This window comes from Balaenoptera borealis (genome assembly GCF_965194805.1).
Source record: "Balaenoptera borealis genome assembly, chromosome: 6".
In the NCBI taxonomy this organism is placed as follows: Eukaryota; Metazoa; Chordata; class Mammalia; order Artiodactyla; family Balaenopteridae; genus Balaenoptera; species Balaenoptera borealis.
In genome coordinates, this window is record NC_138863.1 from 9,972,727 (window position 1) to 9,990,543 (window position 17,817).

A 17,817-nucleotide genomic window follows, 5' to 3' on the forward strand; every position below is an offset into this window, starting at 1 on the left:
TACCATGTGGCTTAGGAACAGAGAAGCATACCTTTCTCAGTGACCCATGAGAGCATTTCTCCACTTAAGCTGAGTAGTATAATTTGTGTCCATACCAGAAGTAAATGTGATCAATAAACCACTATATTTTACTTACACACTTTAAGAAAATGACAACTATGCAAATAAAGATGTTTTGTTCATCAGTCATCTGAAGGTTTGGCACTTGGAAACATCATCTTGCCATTTAGACTACTGTTTCCAGAACAGTTCTTGTCCGTGAATGTACTGAATGAATAAATGAGTGAAAGACAGAAAGAATACAGACATTGGATTATGCAGAAACTTCATTTCTCAGTACTCACATAGACAAAGTGTTACTCTAATTTTGAATCTAGCAAATGCTCCTTTGCTTAATCGTCTGATTTATGGATCAATTTTTTTCCCCCAAACCAGCCTCCCATATTTGTTCACACATTTTTGTGGTAGAATCTCTTTTATATAATCATGTCACTGCCCCCCACCTCAACTCCTTCCCCCACTTTTGAGGAGAGAATACAACATCACCACAATAAATATTTCTTCATTATTAGGCAGATTTGGAAAGGAGTTTTAGAAAACACTAGTTAATGAAATTTTCAGCAGAGGCTGTCTGTAGCCACAAAAAGCATGATTAAATTTTAATTAAAATATACTTAATGAAATCTTATTGGCTAAAAGTAAATGGAAAAAGTTATTAACCCTCTTTAACTGATTTCACCAAGCTTTTAGATGCCTTGCCTGGAGGAGACTGCTTGACACATATAAAGCCTGTCTGTAGGGATGGATCTTATTTCCGGAGCTGCCATGGTTCACTGCTGGCTTCTAGCGCCATATTGGCATGTGGCATTCAGCCTTTTTTCTCACTTTCTCAACAAATTATCTGCATGTAAATAAACAAAATTATAAGACAAAAAGCTACATTCTTTGAATTTTATTTTTACCTATGCAGCAAGACGTATTGGAAAAAGTGCCTTGAAGCCTTCTCACTTTCCCACTCTAAGTCTTTTTTGGCAAACTCTTCCTTTTAATCTAGAATGCCCATCTTCCCAATGTCTTTCCATATTTTAACCATTTTTTAAAAGATCATTTATTTCCTTTGGTTTCACTGCCCTTAGGGCTTGTTGTTGTTTGTAGAAGTGGAAAGACAGCACGCGGAGGCACAGCTGCTTCTTTGTAGTCTTTGCTCATAAGAAGGCACGTGTCCTTTCTGCTCATATTCTATTGGCTAGAACTCAACCATCAGTTCATTCCTAATTCCAAGGAATGTGAAGAGACATGGTTCAACCGAGTACCCAGGAAGGAGGGGAAACAGATTCTGGTGACCAGCCAGCATCCCTGCCACAGAGACTATCTAGGTGAAGGTTTGCAAGTGGTTGGCCAGTGAGCCACCTTGACCTTGCTGATGTATTTCCTTTGGCCAATACAGTGCTGGTAGAAGTTTTAAATTGTAGCAAACACCAAAAGATCAGGAGAATTTATATAAATATCTGGCCTCTTGGCTTCTCTTGAAAAATGTGACTCTCTGGCAGTGTTTACTTCTATTCTTGCTTCGTTTTTGTTTACAGTTGAGTGGGGGGCTCTGCCTTTTGAGTGGGCATGCATTCTTTTGTTTGCCATAGCATTTCCTGTTGTCCCTCAAGAAAGCCAAGCATCGGTTGCCCTTATCATCTTATACCAGACCTGCTTCTCTAATTCCTTCCTGACTCCAAGATTGGAAACCAGAACACTGATACACACTCCCAATCTCTGTCTCTCTCTCTCTCTCTCTCGGTCTCTCTCTCTCTCTCTTCTATCATCTATTTGTCTATCTATCTATCTATCTATCTATCATCTATCTGTATTTCTCTATTTTTCTCTCTTTCTCTATCTCATTATACCAGATGGATTATAGGAGACACTCACCTATAACGTAGATAGGTCTAAGAAATAATACTCTGTTTGGTTAGGAATGGTTTCAGTGAGTTTATAGAATTGCAATTACTGTTGAGAGGAAGGAAGAAAGGGAGGGAGAAGGGGGAGGAAGAGAAATGAAGGAAACAGTGAAGGGAATGCATTCTATGATTTTGGAAAAAAAAAAAAGAAAAAACTCTTCTAGGTCTCTGCATAAAAACCTAGCTGCATTCTGCATAAATATGTTTTATAACATATTTTATTCTATCTAAGATTTGTAATTGGAAATGGGATCTTAATCCTGTAAAACTAGAGTGGAGAAATATATGTTTCTTTTTGTGATAATTGTTACTAGGACCAATTGTATGTCCAGAAGGGAAGTGGTAAAAGAGATGAGACATAGCAGTGAGCTGAGAGAAAATCCTTCCCTTCTGACTGAAAAGGCTTTTCATGGGGATTTACGAAGCCCTTGCTCTAGAGATGCGACTGATTGGGTAGTGGTGGGGTGCTTGTCTTTCTACTTTGCAAAGTCATGGTAGAGAAAGCCAGAGTCCGGAGGTCACCTGGCAGACCTCACTCACTGAACTCACAGGCAGAAAGACACAACGAAGCCATCTCCATCAGGAGCCAGATTGTGGTGGTGATTAAAAAAGAAGAACACCGGGAACTGAAGTTTGCAGTTGCTTTTGATCCAGATATGGCTGGAGCTGTGAAGTGAGGGGTGCATTTAGGCACACGATACTCAGAGTCAAGGGGAGTTACTGTGAGTTAATCCTCTGAGCCTATAGATGAGGGTAGTAATGACAACTCAGTCTTAAACGCTGTAGCAGCTTGCTGTTTACTAAGTAAGCCCTGTTTTAAAAACCCGTCAGTAAGGGGTAAGGCATCATAATCAAGGTATCCGAGGCTCTAAATATGAAGACAGTGTTTTCCAGTCCTTGCTGTAGATCAGAATCACTATAGAAGTATTTAATAATGCAGACTCCAAGGTTTTATCTCAGACTTGTATGAAAACAGCTCTGCCTAGCTGGCAGGCAGAGGACTCTGAATTTTTATCAAGTGATTATTATATACAGCCGGCTTGGTGCGGGTCTGACAATCCACATCTGAGAACCACTGGGTGAAGTGATTTGCCTAAGGATGAATGGCTCATAAATAGCAGATCCAGGTCCAAATCCAGCTGCATCTTTTACTGCAGATTGAGTTCATCTACTGGAGCCAGGGTTAAAGTGTTTGATATGTTTGGTAAGGTTTGATAATAATCAAAGACAGAAAAAAAAGAAACTCATTGTTGAGCATCTCCTATGCTAAAGCAGTATTCATATGTTTTTATTTCATCCTATGCTAACACCGTGAGGTGAGTGTTTTCCATTCACATTTTCCAGATCAGGATACTGAGGCCAGGAGAAGTTCAGGGCCACATTTATGGCCCCATGGTTTTGTTTAATGGAAGAGTAGAATAAAATTCAAATCCAGGTTATTAGTAGGGTGACCCTATAACAATACCATACAAGTAGTTCTCTAGATTTCTGCCCTTTAAATCTTATGTTGACTCATATAAAACATGGTTTAAAATTTTTTATTTATTAAAGTTAATAACTACATTAGTAATAGGAAAAGCAAAATTAAATAGAAGAGTTTCTATTTCATGCCTAAGGAGAACCAAGCTATGGATCTCCCAAGCCATTATCAAAACATAGTCATCTCCTACCTTGCTTCTCAAAGGATGGGCCAAGGATGCAGTATCAGTGTCACCTGGGAGCTTGCTAGAGAGGCAGACTATTGTCAGGTGCCACCCCACGCATGTTGACCCAGCATCTGCATCTTAACAAAATCCCCAGTGACGCCTATGCACATAAAGTTTGAGAAATACTGAACAGTTGCTGGAAACCAGATACCTTATGGAGAAATAAACAGGCTTATCGTCTTGTTCCTGCCAATGCAAATGTGAGAAGTGATGGTTGACAGAGCAGAAGCCTGGAGTTAAGCTGGTGGTTTGTAGGTCAGACTAAGGGTACTGATATAGAAAATAAAAAATTTTATTTGATTGCTTTTGTCGAGTTGTCAGCATATTTATTTAACTTATCATGTCAGGGTTAAAGAGCTAGAATTGGATCCATTTACCTTGGAACATAAAAAAAAAAACAAAAAACAAACATACAGCAGAGTACTTCTTATGTATGAGTGCATAACCAATGCCTTTTGATTGTGAAGAGGTTTATTGTTGAAGTTCTGCTGGGAGAATCTATAAACTGAATTTAAGAGACTTGACAGGACACAGAATCTATTTAACTGAAATAAGGTTTTTTTGCCCTGATTATTGTTTCTCTATTACTTATATCCCTTTCCTGATGACTCTTAGGCAGAATATAACGAACATTGAGATGCTAAAAGGCCATATTAATCATCTCTTATTATAGTTGTTAGGATCTTGGTATTTTTTGGTAGTTATGCAAGCAACCACAATCACTTATTAGCAATATTTATTTCTTTAGGCAATACTTTTTAATTTGTTTTTATGAGGAATATCCCCAGACTGTGGCTTGCAGAAGAATCCGAGCAATGGAAATGACTTTGGCAAATAGTTTTTTGTATATACTTGTATTTTTGGTCTGAGTAAGAAAAATCTACATTTCACCCAAAGCACACAGGATCTATTTCGGCATCAGCCTGATAATGAGACAGTAATTGGTGTGTAAGCCGTTCATTCTCCAAGTTTTCTCACGGGGCATAATTTGTCTCTTATTTGTCAGGGATGGGTTCTGGGAAACAACACTCCCTTTCATGATGGGCAGAGCAAATGTTCTAAAACATTATCATAGCTGGGATTAATGGTCCACTATGGATTTATGTCAAGAATGTTAATGATTTGTTTATGAATAAGTGGGCCTGTCGCATGGTGAAACAGTAGCCTGCAGAATTGCTGAATGGACAGTTTGCTTGCAGAGGATTCTTGGAGGAAATAAATACTCTTGCCAGGCCTTTTGCTTCTCTTAAATCGCTACTGTGAATTGACTTTGGGATTTGAAATGGTGGCATTTACCTTACAAAATCCTGGGCTCGCTATTACTGATCTTGTAGCTAAATTCTCTTGATATAGCACGAAGAAAGAATATCTTTTTAGGATTGAAAGTAATTTGTTTCTGGTAAAATATTGTGAGAAAATAATGATTTAATTAAAACTCTAATTGAGCAAAATCTCTCCACCCCCCTGTCACCAGATTACATGTTCTTTTTTGAAAAGCATGTCAGTCTGTGGAAGACATGAATTTGCAGTAGATTTTAATTGGTAGATGAAAGTCAATTATTGCCAGGCACAGTTTAGGAAATGAAAAGTAAATGAAGGTTATATGATGATTCATACACACACATATAGATTGATATAAAAATATATGTGTGTGTGTATGTGTATGTGTATAGTATGTACGTGTGACGGGTGTGTGTGTCAGTGGCTGGCTTGCGGTATAAATGTTTATGATGTAATTTAATGATGTTTATGTTAGTCACTTTTTAAACATCCACCTTTTTATGAATGATGATGTTGGCTTTCTCTTAAGAAGGAATTTATACAACTGTTATTCTATTTATGTAAAGAAGATAAATTTCTTCTTTTTGCTTTGGGATAGAACTGGTATAGTCAAATTTTTCTTGACTTGTATTCAAAGGGTCTTAATAACTTAAATAAGGTAACTTTATAAACTTCTGATTGCAATCTGGGAAGTTTCATACCATAAGTATGACCTAAAAGATATTAACATCTAGGATCCTATATAATAAAAAATGTATAATATTTGTTTAATGAAAGTGACATCTGCATTTACTAGCCAGAGAGTACCTATCAGCTTAACTTGCTTGATCTTTACAGCAGTCCTGGTTTTTCTGTGGTTATAAAGCCATGGAGTCAAGTCTCAAGGCAGGATTATTTGAGTCCAGATCTCATGTTCTTTCTGTTGTATCGCATCACAGGATCAAAATCCACGTAACCTCTCTCCTCGTGTCCCTCTTTCCCCTCTGTGCTGCTGTCGTGACTGTCATGGACAAACTTACCAAATGCTGTTGAAACAAAATTGTAGGCACTGATGGGCTTCCAGGGATCAAAGAACTCCTTGACACAAAGTGAAAATTTTGTGTAAATCTTGTGCTCCTTGGCACAAATCTAGTTTATCTGATTCTTTAAGTGGTCCGTGATTTCCCCAAAGGTCATTTTTCCTTATACCAAATCATTAACTTAGTGCATGTCTAATCATACTGGAGTGGATGAACACGTGCTGTTTTTCATCATCATCGTTATTACATTTGTATAGTAAACGTGATTCTGAAGTTTAAGAAACTGATCTTCCTAAGTACTCACTTGTAAGTTGCTCTCATTCCTCTCTAATAATTTACCCTCTATGTAAATTATACTCCACCCCTAACTGGCAGCTTTGGCAATCAGCAACAGATATATAGCCTTGACCTCTTCTGACCGTTGTAAAGTTCATCATCTTAGAAGGCACTGAGTATGGGCAAGTGTGTATTGATCAGGGCACTTCTAGAATTAAGAGAAGAACACATATGATTTGTCAAATTTTCAGCTTTATTCAATTCCATTTTAATACTGTAATGGACCTCAATACAGTCTATTATCATGAGCCACATGGTTGGATTTGGAATGGAGTTGTTAGCAGAGACATAGTAAACAAATCCAAAGGGTTATGTGTTGAGCATCCACGGTAAACAGGCGTTATTTTCCATGCTTGGGGATGAGAGGATGTATGAGGCTTGGGCTGGAGGCTCAGGCAGCTGGGTACATCCCTCCATGTGTAGATTGCAAGCAGGGTTCACCTGTGTGCAGGCTTCTTCATATTCCACTGCTCACATTTGCATCCATTGAATGTTAGCAGGTTAACCACTTCAAGGGAAGAACCCTTCACTAGAAATGCTAAATTATAGTAGTATAGTACAGTATCTCTGGTACAGAAAGCATATGTACATATATGATTTATTTCTACTATATTCATATATCTTAGATTTGGGATTTCCTTCCCCCATCCCTTCCACAGGTGTGATTATAATAAAACTGATTCTGCAGAGAGCTACCAACCCATCCCATTACCTTGTAGCGCTACGTTCTTTATCAGGAATTTTTCATCTGGCCCCATCAACCTCAAGGTCTGTCATCCTCTAAGACAGTGACTCTCAAGTGTTTGTGTTCATTAGAATCAACAGGAGCTTTTGTTAAAAGTGGAGATGCCTTTCTCCTACTCAGAAATCTTCTATTGTAACCAGTATCCCAAAAGATGCTGATGTAGAATAGCCTCTGTACATGGAGTTTATAGAGGGATGATCAACAAACCTCTGAAACTGGTTTCTAGTTTTGGATTCTGTCAGTTTTCTGGGGACAGGATCCAAAGTTTTGTTTAGATTTTCAAAGGGGTCTGAAATCCAAAAAGAGTTTATGAGCCATTGTTCTTGTGACTGAAATGAAGGACATTAATTGTAACCATACACTTGTTACCTTTTGAGCTTGGGAGGTAAATGGATTGAATTCATAGGCAGTGTGATGAAATCATATTCTAATGGGAAAACTATTCGCATAAACCATTTTTACTTTCAGACTAAAAAATGGACTACTTTGGGAATACGATTTTAGGTACTTTGCCAATAGCCCTTAAAACATAATAATAGTTAATGGCCAGGTGACATTTACAGAAAGATTAAGCTGATGTTAAGATGCAGAAGTACATTACTTATACCTAACCTGAGATGGACTGTGCAGACACCTTATGTTCTTTTAGTAGAACAGGCAACCTGAAAACCCCTTCAGACAATTAGTCATCCCATCCCAATACCCCTGGAAGTTTTGCGCTCATGGCAAACACCTCATTCATTTTCATAGGGATAAAGCGGTAAGAAGGCATTAATAACTCAGAGCAGACATGGTGTTAGTATAGATGAAATAATCATGTTATCAAAGTAACTGACTCGAATTCTAAGAAAAATTCCACTTTGAGGTTCAAAGAGAGAAGCAAATAAAAGCCAAATGGATGCCTGCCCTGGATTCATGGCTTCATCAGTTTTCTAAAACTTCTTGGTAATGAGGACCTTTTGCAGAGTAGTGATAAGAACCTCATATTCTTCAGACATGTTTTCTGTGCTTCCAGACAGTCAAATTAATAGGTAGTTTTTCTGTAGGGATTAGGTGCACTTTTCTCTTTAAGAAATATTTGACAATTGTTCCCTGGAGCTGTCAGGGTGCTCTCTGTGGGTGAAGATACAAATATTTTAACTACCAGCTTCCCTTCGCTGTCTCTTCGTGTGATAGCAGGTGGCAGAGAGGAAGCGCAGGCCTAAAAGTACTGTGGGAGCTGTAGTAACGTGGCTTTGGCTGGTTAAGACAGGAAAGATCTTTCATCTTCAGAGACAGGAAAAAAATGCTATTGAAGCAAACATGAATATGGTTTATCTTTAGGCAAATGCAAATCAAAACTCTGAGATACCTACCACCTAACACCTGTTAGGCTGGTTACTATCAAAAAGAAAAGGAGAGAACAAGTATTGGTGAAGATGTGGAGAAATTGCAACACGTGCACTCTTGGTGGGAATGTAAAATGAAATAGCTGCTGTGGACGACAGGATGGCAGTTCCTCAAAAAATAGGATTACCGTATTATCCAGCAGTTCCACTTCTGGGTTCACACCCAAAAGAATGAAAGGGAGTCTTTTTTTTTTTCTTAACATCTTTATTGGAGTATAGTTACTTTACAGTGGTGTGTTAGTTTCTGCTTTATAACAAAGTGAATCAACTATACATATACATATATCCCCATATCTCCTCCCTCTTGCATCTCCCTCCCTCCCACCCTCCCTATCCCACCCCTCTAGGTGGTCACAAAGCACCGAGTTGATCTCCCTGTGCTATGTGACTGCTTCCCACTAGCTATCTATTTTACATTTGGTAGTGTATATATGTCCATGCCACTCTCTCACTTCGGCCCAGCTTACCCTTCCCCCTGCCCGTGTCCTCAAGTCCATTCTCTAGTAGGTCTGCCTCTTTATTCCCATCCTGCCCCTAGGTTCTTCAGAACCATTTATTTTTTTTAGATTCCATATATATGTGTTAGCATATGGTATTTGTTTTTCTCTTTCTGACTTACTTCACTCTGCATGGCAGACTCTAGGTCCATCCACCTCACTACAAATAACACAATTTCGTTTCTTTTTATGGCTGAGTAATATTCCATTGTATATATGTGCCACATCTTCTTTATCCATTCATCTGTCAAAGGACACTTAGGTTGCTTCCATGTCCTGGCTATCGTAAATGGAGCTGCAATGAACATTGGGTACATGACTCTTTTTGAATTATGGTTTTCTCAGGGTATATGCCCAGTAGTGGCATTGCTGGGTCGTATGGTAGTTCTATTTTTAGTTTTTTAAGGAACCTCCATACTGTTCTCCTTAGTGGCTATATCAATTTATATTCCCACCAATGGTGCAAGAGGGTTCCCTTTTCTCCACACCCTCTCCAGCATTTGTTGTTTGTAGATTTTTTGATGATGGCCTCTCTGACTGGTGTGAGGTGATACTGCATTGTAGTTTTGATTTGCATTTCTCTAATGATTAGTGATGTTGAGCATCCTTTCATGTGTTTGTTGGCAATCTGTATATCTTCTTTGGAGAAATGTCTATTTAGGTCTTCTGCCCATTTTTGGATTGGGTTGTTTGGTTGTTTTTGATATTGAGCTGCATGAGCTGCTTATAAATTTTGAAGATTAATCCTTTGCCAGTTGCTTCGCTTGCAAATATTTTCTCCCATCGTGAGGGTTGTCTTTTCGTCTTGTTTATGGTTTCCTTTGCTGTGCAAAAGCTTTTAAGTTTCATTAGGTCCCATTTATTTATTTTTGTTTTTATTTCCATTTCTCTAAAAGGTGGGTCAAAAAGGATCTTGCTGTGATTTATGTCAGAGTGTTCTGCCTATGTTTGAGAGTCTTAGAGATATTTGTGCACCCATTTTTGTTGCAGTATAGTTTACAGTACCTAAAATGTCGAATCAACCCAAGTGTCCATCGATGGATGGGGAGATAAACCAAATGTGGCAAATACATATGGAATGTCATTCAGCGTTAAGCAGGAAGGAAATTCTGACACAGGGTACAATAGGGACGGACCTTGAGGACATTCTATGAGGTGACGTAAGTCAGTTACAAAAAGACAAATACTGTATGATTCCACTTACATGAGGTACTTGGAGTAGTTGAAATCATAGAGACGGAAAGTAGAAATGTGGTTTGCTAGGGGCTGGGGAGAGGGAAAAATGGGGGAGTTATTGTTTAATGGGTACAGAGTTTCAGTTTTGCAGGATGGAGACAGTTCTGGAGACGGATGGTGGTGATGGTTACACAGCAACATGAATGTACTTAACACCACTGAACTGAACGTGGCTAAGAGAGTACATTTTATGTCACTATATGTGTCATTTGCCACAATTTAAAGAATTGGAGAAAAAAAATTATTTAAGGATGTTTTCACACAATTAAATAATGTCTTTCTTAGTTATCTGTCTCTTGTGGGCCGGAGACGCCTTTAATTTTTTTATTTTGTAGTTAAAAATTTTTTTAAATTGAAGTATAGTTGATTTACAATATTGTGTTAGTTTCAGGTGTACAGCAAAGTAATTCCCATACACACACACACACACACACACACAGACACACACACACACATATATTCTTTTTTCAGATTCTTTTCCATTGTAGGTTATTAGGAGATATTGAATATAGTTCCCTGTGCTATACAGTAGGTCCTTGTTGTTTACCTACTTTATATGTAGTAGTGTGTGTCTGCTAATCCCAGGCTCCTAATTCTTCCCTCTCGCACCCTTTTCCCTTTGGTAACCATAAGATTGTCATACTAAGTGAAGTAAGTCAGACGAAGACAAATATCATCTAATATCACTTATTTTTGGAATCTAAAAAAATGATACAAATGGACTTATTCACAAAACAGAAACAGACTCACAGACATGGAAAACAACAGTCTTACCGAGACTCCTTTTAAATGAGAATGCAGAGTGCAGGGACTCGGGCCAGGCTGAGGCCTGCCAATGGAGACGCCTCAGTGAGCATTCAACACAGGGAAATAGCCCATTTATTTAACAAATATTTGTTCATTGTCCCTCTATGCTGGGTGTTGGCAAAGGTGTGGAGGATGGAGTAGAGCTCAAAACAAGATTTATCTTTTTCTCTTTGAACCTGATGGTTCTACCAGGTTAAGGATACTTTTTTGTCCAAATAATTGAAATAGTCTAAACTTTTTTGTTTTGTTGGGGTTTGTTTTGCTTTATTTTGTTTTGTTTTTGGTTTGACAGCAATGTATTTTTATAGTAAGAAATTTATTTCATGGTATAGAAAGGTATGAAAAAGAAAGCAAAATTCATTAAAACTCTGCTGTTAATGCTTTGGGGTCTATGCTACATTCCGTTTTCTATATGTACATATATATATAGGCACACGCATGTGCTTACAATGCAAGAAACAGGTGATGCATTCTGCTTTGTGACTCACCCACTCATTTGACATATTATCATGGAATTATGTCAAATGATATAATTCCACAATAATATGATAAGTTTTATGTTTGTATTTTTAACAGCTAGGAAGAAATTTAAGAGCTTGTTAGATGTTTCAGTAAACATCATGCCATTCTAATGGTGGAAGTAAATCAGTTCATAAAAAAAAGCAATGTGGTTGAAAGTCCTAGCAGAATGGGAGCTGCCTGATGGGCATTGGAGCTCAGGCTGGTGGCAGAGGCAGCGGCAACTGATAAACATGGGAAGTTTGGGGCCAGGAGAACATCTAGCAGAGGCCTTGTGTTCTTCTTAGATGCTGAGCCTGTCAGAGTGTGGTTCCGAGTTGTTTATTCATCCCACAAGCATGCCTTGAGTGCTTACCATGTGCTAAAATGTATCCTGGTTTCTGGTGATACTGGGTTGAAAAGACTTTTTCAACACAAATGTTGATTCACAACACAAATGATTCACAAATGAATCAAGTTCCTTTTCTCAGAGGAGCTGCTGGTGGAGTCGGGGAGGCAAGATACAGTCACTCACAGACATGCTACAGTGAGATATACAACAGATAGAGATTTGGACCAGCTTCTCAACAGATACCATTATAGCGTCTATATGTACGGACCCCATACTGATGTTAGTTCAACCATCAACTATTTTCTCAGAGACTGTTTGATAAAAAGAAAAAAAAAAACAAACGCAAGCTTTGGGATACGCTTCCTGGGAACAGCTCTCCATAGGTCTTCACTTGATTGGCCCCAGTAAAGAAGGGAAGGGCAGGTTGATTTGCTTACTTGAGAAGGAATTATAATAGCTTCATAGATGGCCAGGGCCTCTGTTCCCACTGGACCCAGCATGAGTTGGGGGAGTGAAGCAGCAGAGTTACCACTCAGTTCAGTAGCTTCACAAATGAATCAAGTTCCCTTCTCCAAGTTCTCCCCAGTGGTGGAATCTGTGCCTCCTGCCAGAATGAGGAAAAGCAGCATGAGTTTCAAGTTGACTTCCTAAAAGTGTTGATGATAGAAATTATATTTGGGGGTGTGTGTGTGTATAGCATATGTAGGAACATTTTGTTACTTGATTGCAAAATTAAATTTCTTTGATTATGATATGTGTTTCATTATACAGGCAAGCTCTGATTTGCAAGATACTAAAATACTGTTGATTTTCTTTGATAGAAAGATATCCTTATTTTTTAAATTAATTTTTTAAATTCAAAATTTCCTATTTATCTTAAAGAGATATATTCCATGGAACATTAAGCAGCTTCTTTCCAACTCAGTCATGGAGAGAGTTTATAGATTTCATAAATTCAAAACTTCCTGTGGAAGCATACCCTAATTAACCTCAGCTGTACTTTATTTTATTATCTGTGTCTTTGTTATTTGAAAAAATTAATTTCATTGTTTTATAGTCAACCGCAAAAATGTGTATTTATTAAAAGTCAACCATGAGCCAGGCAGTGTTCTAGGTACCAGAACAATGGTACCAATACAACTGTGATGGAAAACAAGAGAGTTCTTGCTTTCCAGGGGCTGCTATTACCATGGTGGGAGACGTACAGTATACATACCAACAAAAAATGAAAATGTAAAATAACGTAGTACAGTAACTTACTATAACCTAACATTAGGCAGTGCTGGTACTGCATAGAAGATAAAATGTAGGTGATGTGATACTTAGCTCAGGAAGAGATGGGAGGCCTCTCTGAGAAGGTGCTCTTTGAAACTTGAGTAATGAACAGGCGGTCGTCTCATGAATATATGGGGGAGGTACATTGCAGGCGGAAGGGACAGAATCTGCAAGGGCTTTGGGTTGGGAACAACCTTGGTCACAGTGTCTAGCACGTTGTGAGGGGGCAGGACAGAAGAGGACAATGAGGTTGGAAAAGTAGTCAGGAGTTAGACCTTGTGTGCTGTGGCAGGCAGTTTGGAATTTCATCCCATGAGTGATGGGAAGCTGGTGATGGGCCTTACACAGCAAGCTGACAGATGATCTATTTTTGCAGAAAGAACATGTCTGATTGTTGTTTTGGAGGATGGGTTGTAGCAAACAAAAATGGAGGCGGGGAGGCCAGTTATGAAGCTGCTGTACTAAATCTAGAGAAGAGATGATGATCTGTCAGGGGGAGATGGTGAGCAATGGTTGGATTTGGGATCTATTTTGAGTATAGATACAATAGAATTATCAATCGATAAGGAGTAGACTCTTGGAGACAGAGAGAACTCAAGAGTGTCTCCTAGGGTTTTAGCTTAAACAAAGAGGCAAATTCACTGAGTTGGGAGGGGGAGATGGTGGCAAGTTTCTCTTTGGGGAAAGAACTGTGTATTCTGTTTTGGCCATATTAATTTCGAGATACTTGTTCAGACACCAAAGATGCTGAGAAGGCAAGTGTATATACACATCTAGATCACAGGGGAGAGGTCTTGTCTAGGCATATATGTTTGAGAGTTATTGGAATATAGCTGGGGTTTCAAACCATTGCGCAGAGTGGGATTACCCGAGAGAGATTCTGGACAGAGAGATGGTCTGAGAACAGAGCTTTCTTTGCTGGATTCTCCTAAACTAGACCCTGAAATGTTGTGCTACCATATCAACTGCTGCCGAGGACAGATGCTGAGAACAGATTATTGTCTTACACTCTGTGAATGTTTGAAAGCTATTTATGCTGCATAAATAATTCCCTAATAAATTATGAAATTTTCAGGCAAAAACCTCATGTGTCTTATTTTTGTATCTTCCTAGTACCATGGGAAGGATAATAAATTTGGAGAGGATTTGTGCCTATAGTTTCCAAAAAATGTTTGTTTGAAAAGTTGAGATTGCTTTCTTAGTGTGCCAACATTTTATAGCCTCCTATTTCTTTAAACCTGAAATCTATCAGGATTTTTATTTTGTCATAGGTTGGATTTGCACCAAGAACTCAGAAAAATTTCATTTCAGCTGTTCAGTGCTACCACCACTTTATAACCTTGGCTTTTGAGCCAGAATACTAGATGTTGAATTGATTGAGTTTTTCAGAGTTTTCTTTTTGTTTTTTTAATAAAAGAAGGAAATGAATTTGAAATGGTAGTAAAACAGTCATAAAAGGAAAAATGATTCAATAAATATCAGTATTTCATTATTTGAAGAATTACAAAGAAATGTACAGCTTAGGCTGTAGGCAAGGCATTGGTGTCCTCATACGCCTACTTTATGAATCTCAGAAATAAAGGCAAGATGAATTATATTAGCTGTACTCTGTTATGATAAGAAATTTTTGGTTTGTCATGGAACTGGGTTGTAATGGTTTACCATTCAGCACAGTGTATTTAACATTAAATGTACATTGTTTCTATAATTTAATTATATTTATTTGACATGTATAATAGCAAATTTTATTTCATCTGTTCCTAAAAAAAGAAACATGATTTATAGTGTACACTTACATAAGACAGGTTAAAGCATAACTCCTAATTACTGTTGTTAAGTGGTGCCACATTCTTATAATGTATCTTTTTTTTGTTTGTCTATCCTTGGATTCTTAATTTTGGTGCTTCTCTCAGTTTGCATCTTTTGGTACATTTATAAGAAAAGAATGAAATGTCGATGCAATATATTCTAAGCACTTGCGATCTATATAAATGACCTCTTGAATGGATTCTTCATTGTTTTTATCAAAATTCTATATTGCTCTGGCTGAAAATAGAAAAAGACATAATCCTGGGGCTATTCATTACAACACTGTGTTAGCAAAAGCCTGGAAATATCTCAAAATCCATAAGGAGGGGACCAGTTTAATAAACTATGGAATACCCGTGCTCTGAGTACTATTCAGTTATGAAAAGAAATTAAAAATTATCTCTAGTACATATTGCTAAGCTAAAAAAAACCACCAATGTGGGGAAGATTGTGTATAGTATCCTATTGTTTAAGGAAGGAATGGAGAAATATGAATATATGTGTGTATATGTATGTATAGCATGTATGTGTTTATATATGTACGTGTTGTGTGTGTACAACAAACAAAACCAAGTTCTTTGTATAAACCAAAGAACTAAAAAAATTGGGTAACTATAGAGGAAGGAGGGACAGGATAGAAGGGCCAGGGATAGAAACTAGAATTTTCTAAATATAGAAAAAATTTGCAAAACTATATAAATATTTTACATAATTATAGATAAAATTAAAGCAGAGTAAAATGTGTATTTTCTAAAAACTGAAGGCAAAATTTAAACAGGTAACTGTTTAAATAAATGTAAATGAGGTAAATGAGGTAACTTTGTATCAAGTTGGTGATTTAACTTCATGGCAAAGAATTATGTCAAATGACTAAAACATTTTCATCTGTTTGTCCATTACTAGTGAGATATAACCAAAAAAAGAAATCTGCAAAGATATATTGAAATGTTTTTATTAATCATTTGTTTTACTAATCTTTTTATAGTAGTTATATTGGCATTGTTATTCTGAGCTGATTCCATGTATATATGTGTATGTGTGTATGTATAATATACACATGTATTTTTACATATATATGTATATGCATATATTCATAATACTTGTATAAGTAATCATTTTATCTAATGTTTCTTATTGTACAATATCTTATACTTTATTACTCATTACTTTATTACTTTATCTTGTGTGTTCATACACTCACACTCACATATACTAACACACACATAGTAGGATATATATTATATATTTCTGTATACATCATAAAATAAACCAAATTAGTGATTATGTTCATGTCACTAAGGAAACAAGATTTTAGTAAATATATGTTTGAAGGATTAAATGTAAACCCTATAATCCTGAATTTGAATTAGAAATATCTCTGTATTTAATGTAATCCTATTTTCATTTCATTTCAAAATTCATATTTTTTTTAGTTTTTAAATTCCTTGTTTCTTAGAGGTGATGACATCTTATATGCCAGTGAACTTGCAAAATGGTTTTCTAAAATTTTCTTCAAATTTTTATAGTAAGCAATATGTGAAAGCCTACGTCCTTCATCTAAGTTTTTAGAATGACATTCTCTTTCTCTCGTTCTAGGATATCTTTGAAAGGCTCTGTGTGGGTTTCTTTTCTTTTTAAGGGAAATGCCTAAATCATAAAGATTGAGTTAGTAATAAATCATCTTAGGTCTTCTGTTGCTTTAATTCAATTACTTAGTTTGTGTGTATGTCCTTTATTTTTTTTACTTCTTCTGACCTTAACTAGCCATTTTGAAATTACGTTTTGAAAACTCAGAAAGTACAGTATACCCTTGGAATAGCTGTGGGTCTTCCGGAAGCCCAGAACAACAAATTAAATTTAATTCCCTCTTAGAATTTTTCATTAGGCTTTCTGGACCATAGCTCGGTGGCAAGGGACTGGAGATTATTCTTATTATGCATGGAGGTAATAAGGCCTCCTTGACAGTGTCTTTCCATTTCACAACTGCAGTGCCTCTTCACAATGTTACCTGCCCTCTTGGGAGGCCATTTTGAAAGTAACATATGGCTTTCCTTTCATTGTGTGAAACGAGTGTTTAATTTGGCTGGGAGAGCAAATTGTACTTGACATCAATTTTACCTGTTTTTATTTCTGGAAAAACCACTCTGAAAGGTCATTTTCCAGTAAGGTTATAATATCATTTTATTAAGTGCATTGTATTTATTTATTACATGTTAATTAAGTTATTCACACACACACACACACACACACACACATTCACACACGATATGAGACATAACAAAACAAAGCCCTTGTTTGTAATACTCCGGAGACCTGACTCACAGAGGCAGTAACATTATCATTTGTGTCCACGTGGAGTCTGTGAGGTAGACTGACAATGGCCGCAGATTTGTTGCTGTTTCTCCCATTGGGAGATGGGGAGATGGAATCTAAGTCCACCCTCCTTGAATCTGAATTGGCTTTACTGACTTCACCAATAGAACGTGGCAGAAGTGACTTTCTGAGACTTTTGAGGCTGGCTCAGAAGAAGTTCTCCAGCAGCAGATTCTGCCCAGGCCTTTCGGAACATGCTCTCTGGGAGCTCTGAGCCACCAGGTAAGACGTCTGGCTACCTTGAGTTCATCCTGGAGAAACCATGTGCAAGACTTCTAGCCAGCAGTCCCACTTGAACCCAGACTTCTAGCCGTGCCAGCCATGGCATCAGACAAGTGGATGAAGCCTTTCTGACCAGCTTGTCCACAGCTGAATATCACTGAGCCCTGTTACTCAACATCCTGTGGAACAGAAGAATCACCCACCTGAGCCCCGCCCAGATTCCCGATTGACCGAATTATAAGATTTAGTAAAAAAAAAAAAAAAAGGATGTTGGTTTTTTTTTTAACTTTAAAAAAAAAAAATAATTAATTAATTAATTTA

The 17,817-nt window shown here is 37.4% G+C and overlaps 1 protein-coding gene and 1 long non-coding RNA gene across 7 annotated transcripts in view; one reads left to right on the top strand and one right to left on the bottom strand.

Annotated features, from left to right (window-relative positions):
* PID1 (phosphotyrosine interaction domain containing 1) overlaps window positions 1–17,817 on the top strand; it is a 242,133-nt gene that overhangs the window by 56,411 nt on the left and 167,905 nt on the right. The window lies entirely within an intron of this gene.
* LOC309630712 lies at window positions 102–17,774 on the bottom strand. The gene is made up of 3 exons (XR_014245896.1): window positions 3,623–17,774; window positions 760–901; window positions 102–267 (listed from the first exon to the last, which is right to left on the bottom strand). It is a non-coding gene; the product is annotated as an uncharacterized lncRNA (long non-coding RNA).